This window comes from Mytilus galloprovincialis, chromosome 2 (genome assembly GCF_965363235.1).
Source record: "Mytilus galloprovincialis chromosome 2, xbMytGall1.hap1.1, whole genome shotgun sequence".
NCBI lineage: Eukaryota > Metazoa > Mollusca > Bivalvia > Mytilida > Mytilidae > Mytilus > Mytilus galloprovincialis.
The window spans coordinates 45578684-45598852 of NC_134839.1; the positions used below are offsets into that span (position 1 = coordinate 45578684).

Here is a 20169-nt window from a genome sequence, read left to right on the forward strand (position 1 = left end):
TTTCACGTAATTTCTTATTTATTGATACAAACTATAAAAAAGCTGTCTTAATATGATTGACAGAAAAGAATCGTGGGCAGACAACATATTAAATCAGTGCCGTCCAATGACCTTTTGAAATGGCATATTTAAAGAGTCACGTGTGTGGATGTCGTCCATTCTGCTGCCTCGTTGGGAATTGAACGGTTCGAGTATACTTCAGGTAAGACTGTTTTTATAACTTTCTTGAAAAAAATGTTTTAAAAACAATAAAATTTCTATTCATTTAATTATAAAATGTATGTATTTATTATTATTTTGTAATTTTGCTCAGCGGTTGATATTTTTTTTAAGAGAGTCATCGGTATCTATAACATTACTCAACGGAAATAAAACGATAGTGTCGTCTAATGAAAAAAGGCGTTGAAAAAGTGTTACAAATGACAGTTTTTGCTGTAAGTTAATTGCGCTTCTGATGGTTTTTACAGTTTTAAGTGTTTGGTATCTCATCCGTTATGGCATATTTTTCTTTTCCCTAATGGAATCTGACAGATAATTTTTATCGAGTAATTGTGTCTGTCTTCGGTTAAGTATAGACAAATTGTTTTACATCCCCCATTTTAGAACTAATGTTCCTTTGATTGTTTTAGGGAGATTTGTTAAATAAATACATATCCCTCATGACAAGTTTTAATTTTTCAATTTTCCGTGTTCAAGGTTTTTTTTCAAAACTTGAGCCTATTTGTAAAAAAGCCTAAACAAAATGTAGGCTATTTCTTTTTTTCATAACTTTGATACTTAATAGAACTGTGTTTTCGTATATACAAAGCATACTGTTGGATAAGTTGTTATCTTTTGAATTGTTTTTGAACGAAAGCTTACTTGAATAACATCACTGAAACCTACGTTTTTCCTTGAAGGTAAAACTTACGATAAATAGTCTTTTCTTTAAAAATTCATTGACAGCCTTAAATAAGTATTATCTTATACAGCACGTTATTAGATAACTACCGAAAAGAAAACGAAGTTATATATACATGTACCTGTATGATTGTTATCTACGTGAACTAAGTAACTCTCTATTTAAGTGTTGGGGTAAAATCTAATTTGTCATTCCGTTTGAAAATTAGGATTTTCTTAATAACTGCAACTTATTTGATGATTTATAATATTAATTGGACGACAAACATTTAGCTGTCTGGTTTGATAAACTAAAACTACACATCATAATTTGCGTTGGAGTTCCACCAACATGTAATGTTTATTATTTTAGTGTTAGATCGGATTATTTGTTGTTGGAAACTTTTAGGTAGAGTAGAGGTGAAAAGTTTAATAATGTGTAATAAATAACAAATTAAAATGTACAATTTTTACTATCTTACATTAAAGATACAAATAAACTATTTGTAAACTATACGAAACATAGTATGGTACGTTGTCCTCATCATAACTGTCTGCGTAACTCTATATTTGACAACCTCTACCATTTTGTAAAATGTATAAATCTTCGTGTTTATGATCAAAGTTAGAACGTTAGATATGGAAAAAAATATCCTTTTAAGGATCCACTTTGTGTAGTAAATACTACTAATGTTATGAACACTTATCAAAGATATAAAGTTAAAGACTGATAAATCAGTGATCAATTATGAGTTTCAACTATTATTTAATTATATGGTTATTACAGCGACTTTCAAAATTTAATTCCTAAAATTTAAATAAATTCGAGAAAACAAAAATAGAGTGGAGAGAGATGTAATGTAAAAAAAAACGAGACTTACTAGGAAAATAAAAAGGGGTCGCTTAACCTAAAATAAACAAATCTGCTGGTAGACTATTCGTCTTTGATGGTGTCATCAGCTCAGTAATCAGAACTTCGGTACTGATATGATTTATAAAAACCGTTCTAAAATAGTCCCGATGAGCATGTGAGGTAGGATCTGTTTACTCTTCCGGAGCACATAACATCACCAAACATTTTTTGTTGGGGTTCATGTTGCTTTAGTTTTCTGTGATGTGTTTTGAATACAGTTCTTTGTGACTTTTGCTTTTATTGCCATTCATGCTTGTTACGATCAACTATAAAAGAATACAGCAGAAGAGAGACAAAGTATATCAAAGTGACATTCAAACGCATTATAAGTTAAACTTAAACTGACAACTCTAAGGCGAAACAAGACAACAACAATATACAGAACATAACATAGAAAATTAAAGACTGAGCAACCCGAACCCAAACAAAAACCGCGGGTGATCTCAGGTTCTTTGGAAGGGTAATCAGTAACTGTTCCACTTGTGACATCCGTCATTTGATCTTGTTAGTAAAACCCCGGTGGTAAGTCTAATTCAATAGGTCACATTTGTGAAAAAGGTAACAAACTTGTATAATTTGACTTCTAATATGTTTTGTTGGTTTTAATCGCTACTGACACAAGTATTACGAGAACGTTAGTGTTGCCAATCTGTATGACTGTTATGTTCATCCAAATGTTGTTTCATTACTTCTACTGTTGTTTCATTATGTCTACTGCTTAAATGTTCCTCAAGGTGTATTGGCAAGAAGTTCTAGTTATATAATATTTCATTTTAGTGTGTTCATATCAAAATAATTCAAAATGTTGATTTCAGCACAAAAGCTTTGAACTGGGATTTTTATCACAAATGCATTTTATTTTTTATTATTACAATTGAGATCAAACTGGTATGCTAATGTCGAAACAGGTGACTTACAGAAAAGTTGAAACATGTCGAAAACAAATCAAGACCACCCAAATTTGCGATATCAATTTTCCAATCATGCAAAAACTCTCATCAAAAGCCAAGGTAGTATAACACTACACTGTTTCTATGAATATTTTCCTCTAAAATTTGTTATCACCACAAAATAAACGCTTTAGGTAGCGAATATAATAGACTTTACGGGATGAATGAGGTCATTGGAAAAACAAGACATATACAAAAATAGACTTATAACATTGTAAAAACGATCATATCAAACATGATACGTATTTGGGCTATTTGGTTCAGCAGTATAAATTGACTAATGATAATGTGAAGCCCAGCGTCAGTGAAGAGGAATAATGCATCAAAATCTTCATTAAACATTAGAGACATGGAGTTGTATGATACACGAATAGTTGTATTTTAATTCCTTTGCAACGCTCTTCAAAGATACCTGGCTGAATATTTTTAAGCCAATTGTACATTTCCTCTAGATAAAGCAAAAATCCCAAAAGTTGTGCTAATATTGCTTATGTCTTTAATGCCTGAGGTTAATCTCAAATGTTTTTAGTTATCTAAAATTTAATGAACGGAATAGGCAATATCAATGATTTGTCATATCATCAAGAAAAGTGCTGACTACTAGGCTTGTTATATCTAGTGGTCGAGATGTCCATCGACAATGACAACGACTCAGTGATTGTAAAAACTCTTCAGACATACTAAGCTTATGATTTTTACATCAAGCGTGTGTTTTCGTTGACATTAAACTCATTGCTGGTGCTTGTAAAAGTAGAAGACTTAATCAAAGACAAAGAGCATTGCAAACCAAACTTTCCCAAAAGATATGCTAAATACGGCTTATTTTATGTGTGGGATTATGATGATCTTATTGTTTCAAGTTATTCAACTGAATTGATGATACCCTCAAGGGGGGGGGGGCATATTTGCAGTGGCATTAACCCAATAGTAACAAAAACTGATCAAAGATACCATGCTAATATTTTATTCGACTATGTGTCATGCCAACAAGACGTAAAAGAGCCATATGACGTACTGCCTATAAAAGACATTTTTCGTTGCTTTTGTTTTGTATTATATTACAAAAACCTGATATAGTCACTTGACTATCCTAAGTCAATAGGGTAACTGGTAGGTGTTTTTTTTTTAAGTATGTTTGTGCGTCTAACTTGCTATGTCACGAAAGCTTTCCTTTCATATTTCTTTAAATGTGACGTAAATAAAGGCACCAGTAGTAAACCGGTGTTCAAAAGTCATAAATCGAATAGTTATCAAAGGTACCAGGATTATAATTTATTACGCAAGACGCGCGTTTCGTCTACATAAGACTCATCAGTGACGGTCAGATCAAAATAGTTTTAAAGCCAAACAAATACAAAGTTAAAGAGCATTAAGGACTCAAAATTCCAAAAGGTTGTTCAAAATACGGCTAAGGTAATCTATTCCTGGGATAAGAAAACCCTTAGTTTGTCAAAAAAAATAAAGTTTTGTAACAGAAAATTGATAAAAATGATCACATAATTGATATTCATGTCAACACCGAAGTGCTGACTACTGGGCTGGTGATACCCTCGGGGGGTCGAAGATTGGTAATCATTCTTAGAAAGAAGGTGGAAGGCACCAAAATGATATTCAAACTCGAACGTTAACATCGAAATCACCATCGCAAAACAACGAAAATTAATTGGATAGAAAGATCTATGCTAAGTGGATGTACGTTTGGCGGAAAGAATAACCATATACATATCAATCCTAAGGTTCATGTTGGCAGAGTGGGACACTCTCTGCCCGTAAAATAACCCCAATTACGCTACTGGACATAATCAAACAATAATTGATCAATCAAATAACATGAAACTGAACAGAAGTTTTAGTTTTATTCAATTAATTCTTATTTCTAAATAGTAGTCATAAATATTTGTCAATTTTTGGAGATTCGTAATACAAAAAAAAGAGATCATAATACCAAGACAAAAATCCACATTATTGGTGGGGTTCGTGTTGTTTATTTTTTAGTTTTCTATGTTGTGTTATGTGTACTATTTTTTGTCTGTTTGTCCTTTTAATTTTTAGCCATGGCGTTGTCAGTTTATTTCCGATTCAGTAGTTCGACTCTCCCTCTGGTATCTTTCCATTTTTTAATTTATATATTCATTTTCCGTTTTTCATTTCATCTTCCTTCTATATATGAATAGATTTTTTTTAGCATTGCCTTGTGCCTATCTGATGCATTTAATCGGTTCAAAGTTTGCAGACATGTTTGTCACATGGTACTCTCCTTATTTTATGTCTGGGTGATTTGGTGACAATTTGCTGTTTAATCGTCTTTTCATATGCATTTTACTAACATCTTAAGTAGAAAAATCGTGTCGCACCCGGAGAATACTTATCTTTGAATCAACAGACTCCATCATTTATAATGTGCGTATTCTGCATTTATGGCAATCCTGATTCAGTGATTGAGTTATTCATTTATAACAATTTATCAAAGTTTTTGCACTTTCTGATAAATTTTGATTACAATCTGAAATTTAAATTACATAGTAATTGTTCATAGTTGCTTTGACGGCTTTTTTCGTGTTCGGTAATTTACGCTGAAACAAATTTGATAACCATTTGAATTGTAAATTTAGAGACGCTATTAGTTTCTTTCAATTCCTATTGAAATGAAAATTACAGTTTTACTTAAGTCGTTACAGAATCTCATAGTAGAATTTCGACTTGTCGTGTAATGCAGCAGTCATTTGTGTGTATCATTAAATAGATTCACTTGTTCATCGCCATGTCAAAATAATTATCAATAGACATTTTATTTATTAACACTAATCTAGATTAAATTCATACAACAGATGAACCTCTTTTTTCAATATTGGAAATGTCTCTTTCATGGTGTAGAGACAATGATGGGAGAAACCTTAAATGGCTTCGATCATAGTATGTTAAACACTTCAACGAATTTCTAATAGATCACTTATAGCTGAATGACTTTTGTATAGAGAGTGAATGAATACCACACTGTGTACATTTACGGTTTCTTACATGGGGATCACAGTGGGATTTCAAATTAAAACACTCAGCTTATATTGAAAATTTGATATTGTAATCAATTATATAAATAAAAAGATAGCATAAACAGTAATTAATGTGTGTCTATTTGTTATATATTAAATGTCTGAAAATATTGGTATGTCTACAGTGGATGTTTAATTTCCTCCAAATTCATTTGATAGATATTAACGTCCGAACAACTCATAGCGTGTGTTTGAATCAAGAACAGTAGGTGGATAAGTAAAACCCGTTTGTTTTAATTACATATAGTTTAGATACCAGAAAAGTCACTCCTTTTGGAGTAAATGTGATTCCTTTAGTTTGTGTTAATTATCTTGTCTTGTCTTCGTAATTGATATATGTGATTTAATCATCGGTAAACTAGTGTTGTCGTGATTTAGAACATACACTAATGTAAACAAACTACTTGGTTTATATATACCAATATATATACATATCTATAATACTCAATTTTATTGAATATAAAACAAAGTACCAGCACAACGTCTGACTGAAAACAAATTGAAAAAACCTGAAAAACTGCTGAATATGATGCCATGATTAATTACGTATGAACATAAACTAACATTTTCCTTGCAAAACTAAAAAAGAAAACTTTGGCATTGTTTTTAACCCACTTATTTATATTGCCATATTTATTTTTTTATTTTTCTTCTTTAACTAATTCAACATAATTTTAAAACAGGAATGGTTTGAATTTCAAATCATTATGAGAATTTTCCGCAAAGATATAACCCATTAAAGTTTCACCCCTAATAATCTCAATGGCAGTGTTTTTGTGTTGTTTAAATTTTTGGGAAGTATATGCTTTTTTATACCGACATCGAAACCATCACCAAGAACATATTTGAACAAAACACATGTTATATCTCTTATAGTCTGTATTATCCCATCGTAATAATTGAAAAAACTATTTCTACAGCTAAAGACAGAAGACTTTTCTCGTAGAAGAACTATACATATCTTAAAAAGACTGACCGGATATTAATAAAACTTCCATATAATATTCAGTACTTATTTTACACATCCTAATCCGTGTTTTTCCGATTATTTTTCGGCTCTCTATAGTGAATCATAGACTTTTTGATAAATTTATGGTGGATTGACATGATATATCCGTTTTTTTTTCTTTTTTAAATAACTAACAGGAAATCACAAGAATTTCATGGAATTTTTAGTAATCAATGTCCCTATGCACCTATTAATTTGTTTTTTTTCCTGGATTGTTTTTTTTTGTGTGCGTTAGAAGCAAAACATTGGCTTTTCCATTTCTATACAAATGGATAACGGGTAATGATATTGAGATTTCCTGTTGTCCTCGTATTTTTTTTAGTGAAAATTATTTTAAAATATGTTATGTTTGCTTTGAACTCGATATAAAGTTTGGAAAACAAAGATGTCGGATATAAACCATTGAGACAGCAACTTAATGACACAAATAACCAAAATTAATATAAGCAATACAAATATATATTATCCTTCATATTTCCAATGAAATATCTAACTAAGCATAATCATGAATACTGTAAAAAAAAAGTATGACAAAAGTACTAAACTCCAAAGTAAATTCAAATAGGGGGAAGTTAAAAAAAAAACTGACAAAAACTCTATATCCCATTTGATAAGAAAACTTCTCGGTTCAAATGAAATATTTGCAGTATATGTGACCATAATATCATTCCCACGTACATGATAAATGTGCGTAACTCTGTAATAGATAGGAATTTGAAGATATATATAACTCAATATCAAATAAGTGTGGTAGCTGCAATGAAAACAAAAAAAATCTTTCAGATTCATAGATACCAGGATACAGCATAACCAACACTTTGAGAAGTTTTGTTTCCATGACCCCTCCTTAATTCTGAAGTTTTCAAACCTGATAGTTTTGTGTTCCTAACGACCCTTAGAATTTTTCATATTTACAAGAATTGAAGCCAAAGCCATCCAATCTAATAATTGCATGTTTAAATTTTTCATGGATTTTTATTTGATATAGCATATTGATGTCTTGAATATTTTAAAGTTAGCAACTTTGGTTCAGTTTAGCTTGGATACTATAAACATTATTGAAATCTTCTGTTAAAAATCTGTAAATATAAAAAATAATATATGATTGCATTTGAACTGAACTCTAAAGTAACTTAGTCAACTGCTTGAAAATGTCAAGATTTTTAAAAGACTGTTGTAAATTGATAGTATAAAAATAACAAAACTTAAAAAGCATTAAGTAAATGAAAGGTCCGTATCCTTATTTTTGAAATGTAATCTAGCAAATTTGGCGGGAACTGATTCTTTATAGATTTCACATACATTTAACATCACATATTTTTCTGTCGAAAATTATAATAGCGAAAGTTATTAGATATTAAAAACAGAGGTTTTAACTTAATGTAAAAAAAAAAGGAATAGAAAAGTACGGATTAGTAAGCAAAAATTGTGTTGTCACTACATGGTTACAACTAGTGGATTCCGATTTATCTGACAAAAAAAATAAACAATAAGAGTAGAGAACATTCTGAAAGTGCAAAACTATTGCATTCAAGATTAATTATAACCGGAGAATAGACCATTGAAAGCTGGAAGCGCTTCACCGCTCTCATTGAGTTAATGGCATGGGTTGCATGTTATCAGGAAAACTTTTGTCATTTATATAAAATGTAAGTGTGAACTATTAGGCAAAGACATGAAAATATCACAAAACCACCTTATCCACTGGTAAAAAAATTTAGAATTACTGATTGACTTCGATGTGTATGACGTGAGAAGATGGGCAAACTCCAAGTCAAGTGATCAAAACCTATTAATTGAGTAACTCACTAAGGAGGAGGTTATAGAAATTCAAAGATTAATCTTGTCATAGTAATTTAAAAAGGGAGAGAGAGGGAACATTGTGTCTGTGAGTGATTTGTCAAGGAGACGAGATAAATCCAGTGGAAAAGGTCAGTTTTTGTTTTGCTTGTTTATTTGTATTTTCTTGGGGGGGGGGGGATTTTTTTTCTATTTCATACCATGAATATCTATGGCTGACTTTACGAGAGATTGTCAAAGTCTAAAATGTAAGCTGCAAGGATTTCATTTTTAGTACTTTACCTGAAAAGAAAAAAATAACGAAATTAAAATAATGACTACAAAGAGTTTTACCCAATATACCAAACTTCACATTAACAATATGAAAATTGGAGTTGTTTCGGGTGTATTGAATGATAATTCAATAACTGCTAGAAACTTTTAAACTAGTTCCTTACTGTGTCATTAATTACTGTCAGTTAACCTAAAGTATTAACAACTTCAATAAAGTGGACAAATAAACAAGTCTTGTTTATAAATTGGTCAACCCGAGACAGACTACTGATGTAGAACTGATAATATCCTTGCTAAACTCAGTTTGATCAAACAAAGCATTAATGACTTAGAATGTAGAAAATGTGATAATGGAAAGACAATTGTTTTCTGTCATGATAAATGGTTACTGATACTTGCTATCATAGATAATAGTTTGTGACATTTTCCTAATCAATTCTTTATATACAACTGTTCGACGTTGATAAACGAGTTTCGTCGACGTTCTAAAATTGTTTGTGACGTTTAACAATAACTCACACTGTAAATGATTTCAGTACGATTTATTTATTTATATTTATATGTCAAGGCATTGAATATTCAAATCTGTATAAACAGAACAAAAAAAGTGAATATGTACGCATCAAAACAGGGTTGCAAATATCACTGACTTTTGAATACTTAGAACAAGTATAACAGACGTTTTCTCTAAATGTTTCTTGTGAAAACTTAATATCGAGTCGTATTTCTAAACCTACCAATTCGATTGGAATGTCATTTATAGAACTAAAACATTGAAAATTCTAAAGTCTATAAAATGTTCCTTAATCCTTAATGAGGCACTAGCTGTCAAATTCATGTTCACCAATTTGACTCAAATTCTCATATTTTATTTATAACAAAGTAAAACATTTTTCCAAACTATCAAAAGTATAAAATAAACATTTAACAGGCCATGGTCTCAATAAAATGTAGCTTCGTTACGTGTGAATTTTAGCAATGACGACATCTAATTAAATTTCGAGTTGACCTTATATGACCATACAAGCGATGTAGACATACACATAAATATAAATAGATTAAGCAACTCGTGCAGTTGGATTTTTAAAGGTCTACTAAATTTTGTATTATAGATCAAAAATTAATGTTTATCGTCGTTTTTTTCTAGATAAGAATGATTTTGGTGGATCGAATCAGTCAATCAAATCATTTACCTTTGTTTCACTTTCAATATTGACATTCTTTTCCTTTAAATAACCGTACACGGACAATGCGTGAGTTATTCTATCTCTTACAGATTTAATGAGGTCGACTTATTCACTTGCAAGTGAATAATTCATTATCAATTTTTATTAGCTTAATTTGACATAATTGAACCATTTTAGTATCTAAAAGTAAATTATATTTTCACTATTTCACTTTCAGTAATGATTGAACCAAAAAAAATCATACACTAGACTTTTTATATATCTCGTAGCTAGTGCCCCTTTAACGAACAAATCGATGACCGCAAAACCAAGTGTTCGAGATGAATGAAATCTTAGTAATTGATTTGCCATACCAAGCAACCGATGACTAGTCCCATTTAACTAATGTCTTCGGATATGTCGACTTCCTCCGTCAATGACAACTGACAGCAATGACCTAGCATAGAAAGCTATATATTGGCGTCCAACATAAACAATTAATTTTCCAGTCATTTTAGCACGTCAATTGTTAATTAAATACTATCTTATCATATGTGAAAATAAATATTGATGAATAAAAACAAACTTTATAAAATACTAGGTATATTAAAGTTTTCAAAGACATCTCCAATGGCAAAGCTTATCACAAACTTTATTAAGGACAATTACATGACTATCCTATAAGGCATGTTGTTAGCCATAGACTTTAGATCAGAATGGCTAAAAGATAGTACTAATATGATTGGTTTAAAGACTAACAATAATGATATCAGTACTTTATTTTTAGTTATGTCCTTATGTCATCTAAGGACAAGCCTCAGTCATAAGATACCTTTGAAATCCAGGGCCCTGGTCAAATCAAATTTAGAAACAAGCTCTAAAGACATTTGATACTTTGACTTGACTTAAGTTTCAAAGTTGAAACTTAGATAAGAACAACAACATTTTATTATAAGGGTTTTACAGTGACGTTTTATAACTAATAATCCCGGAGGCCCTCACTAATGAAAAATATAAACAAAAAATGCAAACATATTAGACACATGGCATGTAATAGTATGAGAAATGTTGCATTTTCTCTGCAGCTACTAGTCATAGAGTTTTTGTTAACTGTACCATTTTGCATTTGGTTATGAAATACATTGCGTCTTCATAATAAATACATAAACTTGTAAGACTATCCTAAGTGATGGGTTTTGTAGATGCTACTGACTAGAACTCACTGTCCAAACTTTCTTGTATCTCATAACTGGTAATGGGACAGTTAATTAAGAAATCTGAATTCAACACGTATACGATTTATAGGACAGTAAAAAAACAAATCTTATTCGGTTAAAAGATTATAGTATTTATCATTCAGAACCAAACATTTACATTTATGGTTTGTTTAGTTGGTCTTTTTTGTCAGGTATTCACCTTAATTCATTTATAAAAAAAATCTTTTTTTCAAAAATTTACGGAAGAAATTGCATATCTTTTATAAGTGAAAGGCATTGAGTATGGACTGTACAACTTTATTAATATGAACGAAGTCTTACTAACATACATTTGAGTTAAATATACCACATTCAGTTTTTAGTTTCTGCTTAATATTTTTAATAAGAATAAGGTTCAATGTTCAGTTTGATCGAAGTAAACATTATAGGATTTACAACATTTCTATAGAGATTATTAATGGTGCTAAACTCATAATCTGGATAAAACGATAGACTTTTTTGTACATTTTGTGAATCAGTGGCCTAGTTTACACATCGATAACCTATAGACAGAAATGTGTTTAATTCTTATAATTATTAACCCAAACAGAATTTTACTTTCTTATTATTGAATACATTTTTGAAGCTTTACTGGCCATTATTTCTTTTTGTTAAGCTATAGAAGAGAAGTAATAGTTCTGTAGAGCCTTTTTTTTTATTATTTTAGTTAAGAACTTTCGACAAAAATAGGCTGTCAAAGTGTAAATCAAGAGAGACATTCTAACAAATCATTACAAGTCAGATATTTTTTTTTATATGCAAATCATATAAAAGTCATACAGAAATCAATATATATTAGAATAAGGAACAAATGGTATCCAACTTTTAGTCAAATCGGTTATGAGATACCTTTAGCTAGCTGGACAAGTTCCGTGGATTTGTATGAAAATATTTAGAAATATTTTCGTATCATTATCAAATAATGGTATTGTTTAGTTAGTCTTTCATTGTTTTATGTTCCTTTATTGCTTTACATGCTACTTTACAATTGTCGATGTATCCAGAAGATTTTCATTCCGTTATTGTCACAGCGCTATACAGCGGTATATAAAAGAAAAGTGAGACCATTAAGCAAGATAAACATGCCAACATTGTTGCTTTTAAAAAAAAAAGAAACTTGTTTTATACCCGTGACGAAAAGTACTAATAAACTCAACAAGCATCATATATTCTTAAAAACGTAAATTAACAACTCACAACAAAAGCATACAAAATCCAATTATTTCCTAAATATAGTGTTATAAATACATTTGTACTTTTATTTATACATCAGCTCGTCAAAAGCCATACAGCAAACATGCCAACATGTATTCATAACTTACATTGATTGATATATGATACAATTGAAGGCGACCCAATCTCAGAACAAAAGATGTTTCTTAATTTGATATTAAAGAGATGTGAAATGATTGTCAATAAGACAAATATCCACCAAGGACTTAAATGACAAACAAAAATGTGAACATTTTCCGTTCACCTATTGACCTTTACCAATGAGCAAACTATACAACGTAAAGTTAGTATTAAAAGGTCCCGATATGACAAAATGTAAAGCAATTCAACCTAGAAATGAATGGCCTTGGTTTGATTAAAAGAATAATTGGAGAGAAAAAAATATGTCAAATTACAAAACAATAGGGACAGACACACAAATGTTGGAGTCAATATAAAATAAGGAAATGAGGCATCAATTGAAGTTCAAATGGTATGGATTTAGAAAAAAAAGGTCACCATACGACCTTCAACACTGAGCAAAATAAAGGCAACAGTAGTATACCGCTGTTCAAAACTCGTAAATCTATGGACAAAAAACAAAATCGGGGTAACAAACTAAAACTGAGGGAAACGCATTAAATATAAGAGGAGAACAACGACATAACACTAAGATGTAACACACACAGGAACGGACTAGGCATTAGACAAAATCCGATGAGAATAACAAATATACATTTAGCATCAAAACTAAATACATGAATTTGGGATAGAAAAGTACCGTGACACTTCTTATAGTAATGTGAATTCACACTCAAATATAAGAGAAAATAAACGACACAACGGACACACAACGTTAAAATGTAACACACACAGAAACGAACTATATTATAACAATGGCCATATTCCTGACTTGGTACAGGACATTTTTAGAACCTGGTTTTGTGGCATGCCAAACCTCGCACTTTAATGGCAATGTTAGATATAAGATTGAAATGACAACATAATATTACAGGACTACAATACAAATAAATAGGAGAACATATTAGACAAAGAAACACATGAAAAATAGCTAACATAAGGCATCAGGTTTAAAATTCAATACGTTAGAAATGCGCCTCGTCCACACAAGACTCACCATTGACGCCCAGATATAAAAGTACAAAAGAAAAAAAAGTACAAAGTTGTACAGCACTGAGGATCAAAAGTTCCAAAAAGGTTGTGCCAAATACGTCTAGGGTTTTCTGCTTGGATAAGAACATCCTTATTATTTAGAACAATTTATGCTATTGCAAACAGTAAATTTTATCAAATGAATATAAAAGATATACATGATAAAACTGAAGTATTAACTAATTACAGAAAACAAAAACCGGATACATTACAAAGACCAACACAAAAAATAGACACACCTGACTAAGTCAAGGAAGGCCTCAACGCAAAAATTGAAACAAGTGACGTCACATACGAAGTGGTGAAAAGGCACAAAAATGACGTCATATTTGAAATTCTGAAACAGCACAAAAATGACGTCACATTTGAATGACTAAAACTATATCTCAAAAGTAAGATAGAATTAGGATTGATTGAAGATTATATTTGAACTAAATACTGATATTACATTTAATAACAATGTACATTGCAATACTTATTAATAGCAAACAGAGGTAGCAATTAACTAAATAGCTATGTCCGGTTTGTTTTGAATCTAACTTCAAACGTAAAACATCGTACAGATTACGTTGAATAATCAAATCTAATAAATGAAGGCGGTGATTAATTTTCTTTACCATGACACATGAATATAATAGAAAAGACGTCAACACATTTGACAAAATCCGATGAGAACTACAAATATAACATCAAACTAAATACATGAATTTGGGATAGATAAGTACCGTAACACGCTTATAGTAATGCGAATTCACACTCAGCAAAACAGTCACAATCGGGAATAAGTCACGTTCGGTAATTAAAAGATTAGACGACGTAATGACAAACCACAATCTACCATGTGGTAAAAATGTCCTTAGCTGGTTTGGTCAAAGACACATCGTATGGATCAACCAATTCGTGATGGTGTCCATAAAATTTACAGAGTGTCAATTTTAATCTGTCCTCCTCATAACTTTGTTGGAGCAGTTTCTGTGTAAGGAGCACACTCCTGTATATGAAGTCCGTATAGTGTGAACAAGCACGAGAATAACGTATCAATTGTGATATGTAAACACCATACGAAGGGGCAGAGGGTATGTTACTGCTGAGAAATGGGAAATTGATAATTGGGAAGTTGAAATCGTCCCGTTTATCATAGATTTTCGTGTGAAGTCGTCCATCTGCGTCAATATTGAGGAAAAGATCAAGGTATGAAGCATTCCTTCTAGTATCAGTAGTATCCTTAATTTCAAGTTCGCTGGGATATATGAGATGTGAGTTTTGGCTGAAATATAGGTTATTCAATGATAGAACATCATAAATATATCGGAAAGTAAAATTAAAGAATTTCGCAAGGTGCTTTTTCTTTTTGTCTTTTAGAAGGTTCTGAATGAATTCTGCTTCATACGAGTACAAAAACAAATCGGCCAGCAGGGGTGCACAATCAGTACCCATTGGAATACCGACTGTCTGTTGAAATATAAATCCTCCAAACTCAACAAATATATTGTCGATCAAAAAATCCAGCATTTTGATAATATCATCTTCAGTATATTTTCTGGAAGAATCAGTGTGATTCTTCACAAAATATGAATTATTGTAATCCAAAACAAGAAATTTGTATCTACGATTCCCATTTTTATAGAAAAAGCTCTATTTTATGAGATGGTGAAGTCGATCTTTCAACTGAGCATGGGGAATAGTAGTGTATAGCGTAGAAAAATTAAAAGTCTTTATGTTTAAGAGTGTGATCGAAGATTAAGCAGTAGATATTTCGAATTTTTGAGAATCCACATCTGGTTAACACCACTGGTAGAATATATCTCATCACAATATTTTTTGAGCCCATCTTTAACTGTAGAAAGAATAGTAGTCAGTACTTTAGAAAGATGTTTAGTCGAACATTTTGAAGACCAGGCTATGTACCGTTCTTCATATGGAGTTTTGTGTAATTTAGGTATCCAGTATAATGAAGGTAAATTTTCTTCGTTTTCTTTGATGTTGATACCAAAAGAAGGAAGGACAGATTTATGATTTTGTAAAATTTCGTCCTTGGTAAATGATGTTATAGAATATGTAGGGTTATCAGTAGTTTCATTTATTCCAAGCTCTGTTGTGAGACATTGCAAATAATGTTTTTTACATATGAAGACGATATTATTGGAAGCTTTATCTGCTGGAACAACGACATATTTGTCATGCAAAGAGGATAAAGCATCCACAACATCCGGATTCTTGAAAGGGCTAGTAACTCTTGTACTCATATTACATCGTAGTTTTTGTATGCGCCTCTGAATGCATGATCGAATAGTTTTGATCCATTCAGACAAAGTGTCCAGTTCTGGTTCGTCTGGTTCGCGCTTTACCCATTTTCTTGCATAGTCCTCAACTGCATTCATCAGTATTTTGAAATTCTTTTTCCAGTTGATGGGCTGGGGGATTCTATATTTTGGTCTCTTGGCTAACAACTCTGTTAGTTGTTCAATGGTAACGATGCCAAGGTCACCAATAATAACATGACCAGCTGGACTATAATTGTATTGTGACGATGCACATGAGCAATCGTGTCTTTGAGGTTAAAGGCCTCTAAAACTCTCTTGTGGTTGAAAACCTTGGATGCAACAGACTTGATGTAAGTATAAGAAATAACAGGTGTAGTTTTATTTTTGAAGTAATCAGGTATGGTTTTTGCACAGATTTTTGATGGAAAATATTGCTAATATTTACAGCATCTAAACCTTTATTGGCGAATTCTACCTTAAAAAAATAACGTTTTTCCTCATTATTGGATGTAGTCGATACAGATTTGAATCAATCGTCTATGCTTAGCAATGTCCATGATTATTGCAACTATGGTTAGCAATGTCCATGATTATTTTAACCAAGCTTTAAAAGGCTTCGGCATGACAAAATGCGAAACAATTCAAACGATGATGCCAACGACTTCATTTAAGACACACCATAAAAAAAACAGATATAACAGACAGCAACTAACGAAAACCACTGACATAAAACAAAAATTACCGATCTAAGAAAAATCACTCATAAAAATAATGGGATGCTCAACCCCAGACAGCACAAAATAAGAAATATCTGTCAAAATAACTGGGAAAGGGCTGATTTCATTAGATCAATGGTATTTTTAATTTTTTTTACATTTTGCTAATGATAGACGATAAAAAAAAGAAAAGAAAATTCTATAATTTATCCAAATTTAGAAAAATAAAACTTTTTTATAATTGTTTGCTTCCAGTAAACAATTCGACGCTATGTTTTCCGTATACGGTGAGTTTTCTCAAACGCAAAATGAATGGATTTGTCATTGAAATTAATTATTATCTTATTGTACATGTTAAACACATGATCAATATTCATGCTTCACTGTTGATTGTTTAGAAAGTTGACAATCGGTAAACTACAGCTATAAACACGACAATTAATTGGCTGCCATATTCTGACGTCATAACAGACCGAGGGATTTTTTTTGTGTACGATTATACGATATGAATGCATAAAAAATGTGGAATCGTCTTCAAAAGACTAAGTTTATGATAAATACATGCATTGGATTCGTGAATTTTGACAAACAATTTTTTTTACCAGTGACTCGTTTCATATGACTTTAAGTGATAAGCAGTTGGTTTGATTCAAAATATGAATAAGTGTTTAAAAATCAATTTGATTCAAAACATAAATAAGTGTTTAACAATTGATTCTAAATGTAAATAGTATTCAATGCGAAGCCTTGTTCGTTACGTTAAAAATGGATGCGATGTATATGATTTGATAACCGATGTTGACTCAACCAAGGGTGAATCATTTAATACCATACGAACATACTTTGAGCTTTTAATTTCGGCATTTGATAAGGGACTTTACAATTTTAATTTTTCTTGGAGTCTGGTATTTTTGTTATTTTACTTTATACTAACTTTTCTAAATATATATAATAAAAAAATGTTACTAAAAAATAAAAAAAACATTAAATTTAAATGAAATGATATATAATATCATATGGAAGGGTCGTGAATTTGGCAGACAAGAATTGCTTCCGATAACTTGCCATCCCACGACATTTTAAAATGAAGTGGAGTACAACTCAAATAGTCAATGCTATCATATTTGCCCAACCTGATGCAATGTCTAACCATCGACCACGTTTGGTTGGCATTTCACGATTTAGTCTCATGAACACACAACGAGTTTTGTTGTCGGTTGTAACTTTATTTGGTGACTTAAAGTCAGACTTTGTCAGATTTCATATTCAAGTAATTGAAGAAGATATGATCGGTTTTGTATACATATTGATAAGAGTTAATTAGCTATCAAGACGATTTTGTGCTTTATGAAGTATTACTGAATGGATTTGAAAGAGGATTAGTAAGCAAAGCATAATAAATAGTTCATAAATCGATATATCCGACTAAGTGTTAAACACAAATTTGCATACAAGTAATGAACGGTATTAAAACTTTGATTTTTATGTTGAATTTATTGGTAGGATTGTGTAAGGCGACTAATTGCTAATTAAATATTGATCGTAGTTTTAGTGGGAGTCAGTTTATCAATAATGCTTTTTAACACGAAGATACACATTATTTAGTTAGATTAAAGACACTATTGTAAATTGTGATGAAATTACCAACTGAGGGGTACAATGTAAACATTTGTTATATCTTTTGTTGATTGAAATTGGAGAAATATCAGGACAAAAACCGTCTAAATATTGAATTTTACGCACTTAATCAATTTAAAATAATTAAAATGGTGTTGTATTCAAACAATAAAGTTTTTACGTAAATTTACAACTGTTTACGAAAAATATTTGCTGTATAATTATCGAGTTTGTCAAACATATTTAACTTGCTAAATAGATTTGTTTTACCGAAATTAGTATTGTCAGAGTCCAGAACTTCTCGTGTTGTTTAATTTGCAACACTTGTCGCAAATAACAAATTAAGAATGTAAAGGTATTTTTAGTAGACATGGGATATAATATATTTTAGATCCAAGTAGATAAATCTAATCTCGGTGATGTCTCAGTAAAGACACTTAAAAATATTCATTTCAAATCAGGCCTACATTTAAAAAAAAATCTTGCCAACGATATCACTCAAAAGTTATAAACATTTCAGTATATTACGACCATTTTATCTTGTGCTTACGTCTATTAGATCTCTGACAAATATGTTAATGAGTTTAAATAAGTTTCAAATAGAGTGTTAGTATTGAATTTATGCTCTCGGTTTTCTCCAGTGGAGTGTTATACAATTTTAACTACTTAAGAAAATCAAACATCAACTTAAATGGACCATATTGATGCACAAATTGAATATAAAAAAAAACATAACCAAACCGTACACAAACTGTGCATTGATTGTTGAATATACATTTCCTTTTGATCCTTTTTTTCCAGATGTTCATATGCATCAAATCAACTAAAGAGTATTGTTTATTTAAAAAAATTAACGCTGGACATACGCAATTAATATGTTATATCAGTGCGAAAAATAATGTTATAGTGGTGCATGGTTGTTGCATCTGTTTTGGTTAAATGAATGAAAGGACTTTCAGTCAACAATCAATGCCTTAAAAGGCAGCACTTTACCAAAGACTGTTTTGAAAGAAGGATATCCAGTGTATTTTTCCAAATTAACCTAGATTTGCGTTAAACAAGAATCCTCGTTCGTGTACGCAACAAGATTTCTCGCTTGTGTATGCAACTAAATACGAACTGAAAGCTATGCCTAAATAATGCAATGATCAAAGTTAAGTTTTTTCATTGTGATGATATATATATATTTACTGTCTGATTCAATTGATTTATGATAGTTTTACTCTATATATTATCAGAATGATCTATTTAAGCTTATTTATATAGAGCGTACTTTAGCTGTAATCATCATTCATCCATCCGTTTCTAAAAATAAAAACATGTTCATCGTAAGATGTCTGAAGTTTTAAAACTAATTATAAAGTCAAATGTTGCAACAAACAAACACTATATGACATTATTGAAGTATGAGAGAACGACCCTATAGTTGAAAGATAACAAATCTGAATAATAAATCAGTGATTCCATTGAACTGTAAAAACTAGTTCATTTCAGAGTAGCTATATTATATCTAACTGAACTCTTAATCTTGCTGTCCACAGCCGTCAATTACAAAGACCATATAAACATGCCATTTTTTATGTTTCATATTTAATCATGAATTATCACAAAAGAACCTGTCTTGGGATGTCGGCATTAAAGTTTGTTTTATACGGGATTTTTTTACCTTAAGCCTTGGGAATTTCTGATGGAAAATGTTTCATTTTATTGGAATTTCGTATTTATTTTGATTTCCGACCCAGACTTCCTTTCTTTTTCATTTATGAGTATTGATGTGCTTGATATCTCTTGCATGAAAAATGTAACTCATAGAAATGTATTTCGATAACATTGATTTACATAAGATTTGAAAGATGCGAAAAGAACAAGGTGGATGTAGGTGAGACAAAAA

General features: G+C 30.9%; 1 protein-coding gene across 1 annotated transcript in view; it reads left to right on the forward strand.

The window, feature by feature from the left end:
* Positions 1 to 173: 173 nt before the first annotated feature.
* LOC143063676 (uncharacterized) overlaps positions 174 to 20169 on the forward strand; it is a 39922-nt gene continuing 19926 nt past the window's right edge. The window contains exon 1 of the mRNA XM_076235982.1: positions 174 to 202. The gene's annotated coding sequence lies outside the window, so the exon portion shown is untranslated. The remainder of the gene's footprint in view (positions 203 to 20169) is intronic.